Raw genomic sequence first — 8,342 nt, 5'->3', positions numbered from 1 at the left:
GATGAGACCGAGCTTTATTTCTTACGGGTCATAGAAAAGCAGCGATCTGCGACAATTGGACACTCCACAAGTTGATCAACACATGTCGGCCCCAGACACTCGTAGCACTTCAGCAATGTAGGAGCCTGTAAATCTACACAGACAACCAGGCAAAACAACAACAACAACAAAAAATTACATATGGAGGGAAAAATGTTTCATACTTCACTTTACCAACCAAATATAGATGAATTTACAGTACACAAAAAAATCCACATGCACAGCATAATGAATACTGAGTGGAAAAAGTACTGAAAATCCCTGCTTAAGAAAAACTACTGTTGCTGTAATAGTAAGTACAAAAAAAGTATTAATAAAGTAAGTTACTCAAGTAAGAGATAATAAGTTGTTTATTGGAAAACTGCTTGAGGAACTGAGTTACTTTTTTGTATCTCCACAATCACAACCTGAAAATATCTCTGAGTTGACTCTCAGCTGTATCACTGGAAATAATCAGTTCACTCTACTAGTGCACATTTATCCCTCTTTCTATGAACTGTGTAAGAATAAAGTTTACTTTTAACTACATGCATTTCATGGTTAGATGATTATATAAGATTTCCTAGTTTATCTGTGTCCAACAACGTTGTTTAGAATCAGTGTAACGCCATGCAGAGTTTATTACTGTTTAATTTTAAAACTCTACATAGAGTCAAAATAACAGGTAGGATACTGAATTAATATAACAGCAGCCCTACTGCACATTGGCTGATGAAATGATTCTTCACAGATCCAGTGCTGGTTATCCAGTGCGGGTAATCATTCTGATTAAATCATAAAGAATCAGAAATGTACTGTATTTTATATTTTTACTTTATTTGACAGACTCAGATATAAATAAAGATGAAAACAACAAGAGAGAGAGAGAGAGAGAGAGAGAGAGAGAGAGAGAGAGAGAGAGAGAGAGAGAGAGAGAGAGAGAGAGCGAGCAGAGCTCAAATAAAATTTTCTGCTGAGGTCATGGTTACAGTACAGATGTGGCAACTTTACATTTAGTTGTTTTATAATGAGACTAATTGATCATTTTACAGTAGAACACTTTTATAACACTCCCACCTTTGTTACACAGATCAGTGTCACAACATGTTGCCATTCTCCCTGCTGAATCACATTCAGCCTGGGTTACACATGCTTTCACTGTATACGGTGAACCCATAAGTTCGGCTGAGAGAGAGAGAGAGGGAGAGAGAGAGAGAAGAGGAAGGAGAGATAAAGAAAGTTACAGGGCTGAAGACCATTCACAGTTATGCATAGAACATTGAGAGACTGAAAAAGCTGAATTTACTCCATTCAGATGGAAAACTACATGAATAAACTACACGGACATGCCAGAGGTCATGAGAGAGAAACTAATATCGTGCAAGCCACATCATTCTCTCCAGAACGCTCCTCAAACCTGGACGACTTAGACCCGATGGCACACTGCGTTATGCTGGTGGAATATCCCATCGTTGTTGGGGTACATGAAGTCCACACTAATGCTTCCCTTAGAAGTTTAATTACAGTAAAGTTGATATTTTGAAATTCGTGCCTGTATTTTATTGTGATGTGTCTGAAACAGGTGGTATATTTTGAATAATTCAGAAAATGCTAAAATATTGTTATGATGTTTTCCTGATATATTACACTTGGGCAGATGTTTGGAGATGTGAGATCTGAAATTTGATTAATTCAGATAATTTGATATAATTCAGATTCAGCCTCTACTTCATCTCAGTATCAGACAATGTATGTTTGACAGCTTAATATTGAAACTGTTTTGGAAAGCTGATGCTGCATTTTAAACCTGATCTCTTCGAGAACTTCCAAAAGAAGAAGAAATCAGCTCTAGTGACTGCCTTTTGATTTCATACAAATGTAGATATAAGCACTGCTCCTCACACCTTTTCACACAAATGAGCTACAGTAAACAAACTGCTGTGAGTCGTGTGCTGTAAAGTCTCAGATGAGGTGGAGCTTTATTTTTTACCGTGGCCACATCGATCTTGATACGGCAAACACACCACAGGTCTAGGATTACATGGCAGGCTGTCACATTGGTAGCACCTCAGAGCTGCAGAACCCTGTAAAGCTTCTCAGAGAAAGAAACAAACAATGAAATGTGAATCTAAACAAATGAAATAGAAGGAAACACATGTTCTGCTAGCCTCTTCGCAGCATCGCAAACAGTGATTAAGGCTAATCAAAAATGTAGAAAAGTATCAAAAACAACAATTCATTTTCATTCTGGAATCATTCCAGATCCTAAGATAAAATGAGCTCTTTAAAAGAGAATGTGCAAAAGGCTGTTGTTTAGATTGTTTAGTACTGAAAAGGAGTTTCGGTTCTTTGAGGTTTACATTCCCACTAACACTCAATAGCACTACTATTTAATGTAGATAAAATAGAATAAATGTGGTCGATATATAAGATACATCAGCCTTAAAAAGAAAATTCTCTGCATTTAATTATATACCATGTGATATTAAGTATTAGTACCTTCTGAGAAAAGCATGTAGACGAGCATCAGAGTGACCAGCGTCTTCATTGTTGGGGAGTTTGAGAAGCTGAGAGTGTGATGGAGAGACGACAGTGAAGTTCATATATACGACTCTAGAGTTCTGAGAAGGTGTGGCTTTGAAGGCGCTGTTCCTCTTTACAGCTCTCCACTCGTACAGCACCTCCTGCACCCTTTAGTCCCGTGGTGTTAAAGCCACAATTTGAAACATCTTTCATGAGAGAACATGTCAACACTTGGGGCATATGCTGTTGAAGGGATCCTGTAATCAAACTTGAAACTTCTTTAAAATAGTAGCCTTGGGTTACGAATATATTTCTAACACCTGGGAATAACAGCAATAGCAGTTAGCAATAGCAAAAAACAATAGCAGTTCTTTGTCTTTTCTTTTTCCCTGTGAGGCACGTGACATTGCCCTTGAGAAGGGCGCCGCCCTTCTCCAAACTAGCCTCCAAACAGTCATTGTGACTGCCTGGACTGTAAACTCAGATTAGTTGACAATCTTCTCCTACAATTGTACTAAATAAACTGGATATTTCCATCATCATATAACTGAGAACCTTCAAGGCCTCGGGCCCAACTGAGAGTCAGTTACTGATGTCATTAAGAGAGACACCCTTTTGCAGTCACAGAGGGTCATCAACACGGATGCCTATGTGGATTAATGTCATCCAGTGTTTTGATACACCTTAATGAACGACCAGAGATAATGATACTATTGATTTTAATATAGCAAATCAGAGTCATGTATTCACGTTTGACAAACTTCTAATTGGACCAAGTCTTTGTTAAATGGGGAAGACAACTGCTGGTACTCTCTCACCCCCTCCTCTCTCTCTCCCTACTCAAAGTTTTAGCCTACTGATTTTCTTTAAGCTGTTGACGTAGTTAAGCCTTTGCCTCTGAGGTTAAGTGCGTTTGTGTGAACGTGATGACGTACTGAGATTATTTGTCTTTATTACTTTTTACTTTTCTAATTTTATGTATTTCACTCATGCTGTAGCACATTACCCAACATTGTTATCCAGAGCTTTTGCATTTTTGTCCTGTTATTTGCGGTTATTTACATGTTACAGAGCTAGATCAGTGTACTGTTAGAGCAGAGAGAAAGTCTTCCCCAAAGACTTGTATAGTGTGACATGCTTGTCCAGAATCCAGGGCGGCGACATGGAGGGAACAGTGTTTCCCACTACACTATACCAACCACACTACAATCAAGTGTAGATGAAGTCCCACCACATCATAAAATACATTTACACAACATTAGCTGACAATATATGCTCTATATTCATTTAATTCTTGGCTGGAAGTGTTTATCTTCCCTACATGCGAGTGGTGCTACTAGGATGCCATATCAATTGGTTAATGAATCTGTAATAAATGACTTCAAAGCCACTGAATGGTAGAGCCGACTCTTGAGATTGATTATACTTTCTTTAAAGTAATACCTGAAGTAAAACTTCACACAACAGTGTTTCAGCAGCAACTAGTCGGCCAACAGCTCCACACATCCTAGAACTTTGATCTTCTATTCCATTCACAATATACCAATGGAAAAACTTTCCAAATTGGATTATAAAGTGAATAGCTAAGCAATTTCAATTCATTTCATTTCATTTCATTTCATTTAACTTATTGCCATTACACCAACACACAGTTGCACAGTATAACAAAACAATGTGAGGCAACTTTTCCAGTGCAGTGAAAATAACAGATTTATAAACAATAGTGCAAAGAAAACAGACAATAACACAAAGACAAGATGTGCACAGACAGTAAATTTAAAATATGTGTAAGATCAGAGACAGAGGTAGAATTTGAAGCGCAAACTATAGTAAGTAATAAACATGGATGTCTTGAGCGAATTAGCGCTTAGGTGTTTTATAGGTGTGCATTAATTGGAAGTGTACGATATATTAAACTAGGTCAGGTGTGCAAAGATTTTCTAAAATGCAAATATACTACATATTGTAAACACAGTGTAACGCACATCACAGTTGTTATCTTTGGGATAGTGTAGTGGTAAACACCTCTGCCTTCTACACTGTAGACTGGGGTTCAATCCCCACCTGGGCAAACACCCTACACTATACCAATAAGAGTCCTTGGGCAAGACTCCTAACACCACCTTGGCCTGCCTATGTAAAATGATCAAATTGTAAGTTGCTCTGGATAAGAGCGTCTGCCAAATGTCATAAATGTAAACTTCAAGAGGTGTAATGTGCAGTTAAATGAGCATTAGCAGTTTAACATAAAGTATACAGCTTACAGCATAAATGTTCAAATATGGAAAGATCAAGTTAAAAGTACAATGTGTGTACAGTCCCATGAGCTAGTGGAGCTCAGTGTGTAGATATGTTGAGTAGACTGGGAGGATCAGGGATGGGTCATTAACAGTTGTATTCAGGTTCTGGTTGGTGTTGCTGAGTTCCCTGAGTGCTGTAAGCCTTCTTGATATTTGTGTAGACGCGATCCAACATGTTTTCCCCTTGTGTCTGACAGGAGATGTGCTGATTGAACTTGGAGAGCACTGTTTTGAAATCAGTCTGGTGGAAATCCCTGACGATGAGTACAGCTCTTGGATGCTGAGACTGTTGCTCACTAATAGCATTAGCTAGTGTAGTTACAGCCATAACAAAAACCACAGTAAAGTATCATGGAAGGTAAAAGGGCCAACATCTTACCATCATGAACTCCAAATCAAGAGAGCAAGAGCATTCAACAACAGCTGATCTAGTGTACCATCGCTTCTTCGCAAACATACACAGAACACTGCCCTTTGTTTTAAGTGATTTGGTCGTGTGGTCTAGCCTTGCTCGTACAGTCGCTCACCTAACCCGCTTACACTTACAAGCCCGTCGACAGCATCTTCCAGTCTGAGGCAAGACTATAGTTGACTCTAGGCGTCTGGGGCAAACAATGGGCAGAATATGATTGAGAAACAGTGAGCTGAATGTTAAGGCTTTACACCGTATCCTGGAGTCTAGTAATGTTTGCTGGTCTTAGGCAATCTTTGACTTGTACATTTTGGACAAACAGTGTGTGAAACACACACAATACACAAATATTAGGCAAAAAGCTGCATGTTAGTGGGAGAGGTAGCCCAGGTGCTGTTGGAGGTCTCTGTATATAACATCACACTGATACTAAGCTACACGGATACTTAGCTTATCACTACTGAAAATTGGTCAGTTTGATAATGTCTCCAAAGAGCTCAGTAACACTGAATTAAATAAATGACTCTTCCCATTGATTTATCAGTGAACTCAGACTGTGAAGAAGGAGCATCAGTTTGGAGGACTTAGTGTAACGGTATGGTAAGTAACTAGCCAACGAGTCCAAAGGTGCATTCCACACTCCAATAACCCAAGAACAGCTCAACAAGTTTGCATTGAGGTCCTTGTACTTAATGAATTGTAAGACATAGTATGTGATAAGCCTAGGATTTTAAGAGATCAATAGGTAAATATATAGTCCAAACTTTACACATGTGTAGTACAGGTGAGTACAGCAGTACTTGCACAGACTTTAATGTGAAATAAGTAGTCTTTACAAATCTGTTACACATGGAAAATGTAACTTTGTACATATTCCCATAGCAAATGTTTCCATCTTAGAGCATTTTACATAGTGTAGACATCACTGTATAGGCCAGATCTAGGTTAAAAAACAATGATATAAAGTAAGTACTGTCTGTAATGTAGTGTGAAATACAGACAGATGAAGCAAAAACAACACATGAAATGTCATACTAATACAAGCTAACCAGTGAAACAAGACTTTAGATAAAGAGAATATCTACACAATATACAAGAATTTAACAAATAATCAATCTTAATGTTGCCTTTTAAAAATGTAACTGGGACTGAATGAAGGTACTTGGTTTTGTATTCTGAAAACATCTTCTGACTCCCTGTATTCCGTTACCTGCATCATACATGCCGTTAATGTATTTTTCAAGTGAACAAAGACTTGGTTGGTTCAGCAGAGACCAACTTTCTCAGAGACTTCAAAAGCTGTCTAAACACAGTTTCTAATCTTTGCATGTGTGTAGCACTGGAACGTTTTGAACAGAGATAGTCTCCACAAAGCCACATCCTCTCTCAACCTCTGAAATCTGCCAACAACCAAGCTGCTGTTCACACACTCATCTGCATGTCTACAGTTCACTTTCTGGGAAAATATCACAACACAATGAACGCTGTGTTCTGTATATGTAGATAAATCTGAACATTACACATTGTTTCATTTGTTCATTGTGCATTTTATTAATGATTAATGATTTATTAATAATTATAAATTACAACTATTCTTCTTCTTCTTCTTTTTATTATTATTATTATTATTATTATTACTAATTTTAATCTTGTATTCACTATTCTGTAGTCATGTGAAGAAGTAAGTACACCCTGTGGAAAGTATAGACTTTTTAAACATATTGGCACATACAGACATTCATTTATACAATACTGATAGATAAAGTTCATATATATTAACAGTACATTATGACATTATGTTGGGACTGTTGGGACAAAACCTTGTATCTCCATTTTTGTCATTTTCCATTTTTTGACATGATGTGAATAAGCAGTTGCCTTTTGTTGTGGTTTGAAATCACATAGAAATAATGATTTCTCCATTTACTTGCATTAAAAATGAAAAACACTATCCTTGTCCTGTAAGGTTACTTTTTGGAAAAAATATTTTTTCTGAGAGCAGCTCTGTTTACATCGTGTTGAGGATTCAAGCCTATTGTGTTTGTTGCCATTATGCAAAGCTTGTGGGGTGTGCATTATCATGAACCTTGAGCCCATTGCATTCACTCCATAAACTAGGGGCCACAGGCCCACTTCATTAACACATCTACTCTGGGCCATAGACTGCATCCATTTGACAGATAAGGGCCATGGCCTGCTGCACAAACCCATCAATTTGGGGCCATAGGCCCACTGCAAACATTCATCAGATCAAGACCACAGAACCCATAACATTCATTCCATTAGCTTGAGGCCACCAGTCCACTCATGCATTGTGCCCACAGGCCCATTTATGCACTGTGTTTACTGGGTGAGGGGGCCATACATGCACTGACTAAACTCTTCTGAGTAGTCTCAAAGAATCACAAAATCTCAGGTAGCTCTTGCCACTGTTGATGTAAAAGTGTAGGCGTCTTTCATTAAAAACAGGCTGCACAAATTTGACCTACATGGGAGGTGCGCCAGGAGGAAGCCAAAAAGAACGGTCTAAAAAGAACATCAGGTCATGATTAAAGTTTGCTAATGAATATTTAGTGAAATGCTTAATCATTAAAGCTGATATGTACTTGGTATTTCTTACATTCATTACTTTGCACTTCCCTATTAAATTTAATAAACTTTTTAATATAAATAAAAAATCTTAGTAACTATACATACATACATATATATACACAGTGGGGTAAAAAAGTATTTAGTCAGCCACTGATTGTGCAAGTTCTCCTACTTAGAAAGATGAGAGAGGTCTGTAATTTTCATCATAGGTTCACTTCAACTATGAGAGACAAAATGAGAAAACAAATCCAGGAAATCTCATTGTAGGATTTTTAAAGAATTTATTTGTAAATTATGGTGGAAAATACATATTTGGCCACCCACAAACAAGCAAGATTTCTGGCCCTCACAGACCTGTAACTTCTTCTTTAAGAAACTCTTCTGTCCCCTCCTTCCATCAGTGAGAGCATTGAAGATGGAACGTGGCTGGGTCTTCCAGCATGACAATGATCCTACACACACCGCTCGGGCAACGAAGGAGTGGCTCTGTAAAAAGC

Source organism: Pygocentrus nattereri, chromosome 9, assembly GCF_015220715.1.
Source record: "Pygocentrus nattereri isolate fPygNat1 chromosome 9, fPygNat1.pri, whole genome shotgun sequence".
In the NCBI taxonomy this organism is placed as follows: domain Eukaryota; kingdom Metazoa; phylum Chordata; class Actinopteri; order Characiformes; family Serrasalmidae; genus Pygocentrus; species Pygocentrus nattereri.
The sequence above is the reverse complement of the archived record's forward strand: the minus strand, read 5'-3'. Positions refer to the sequence as shown.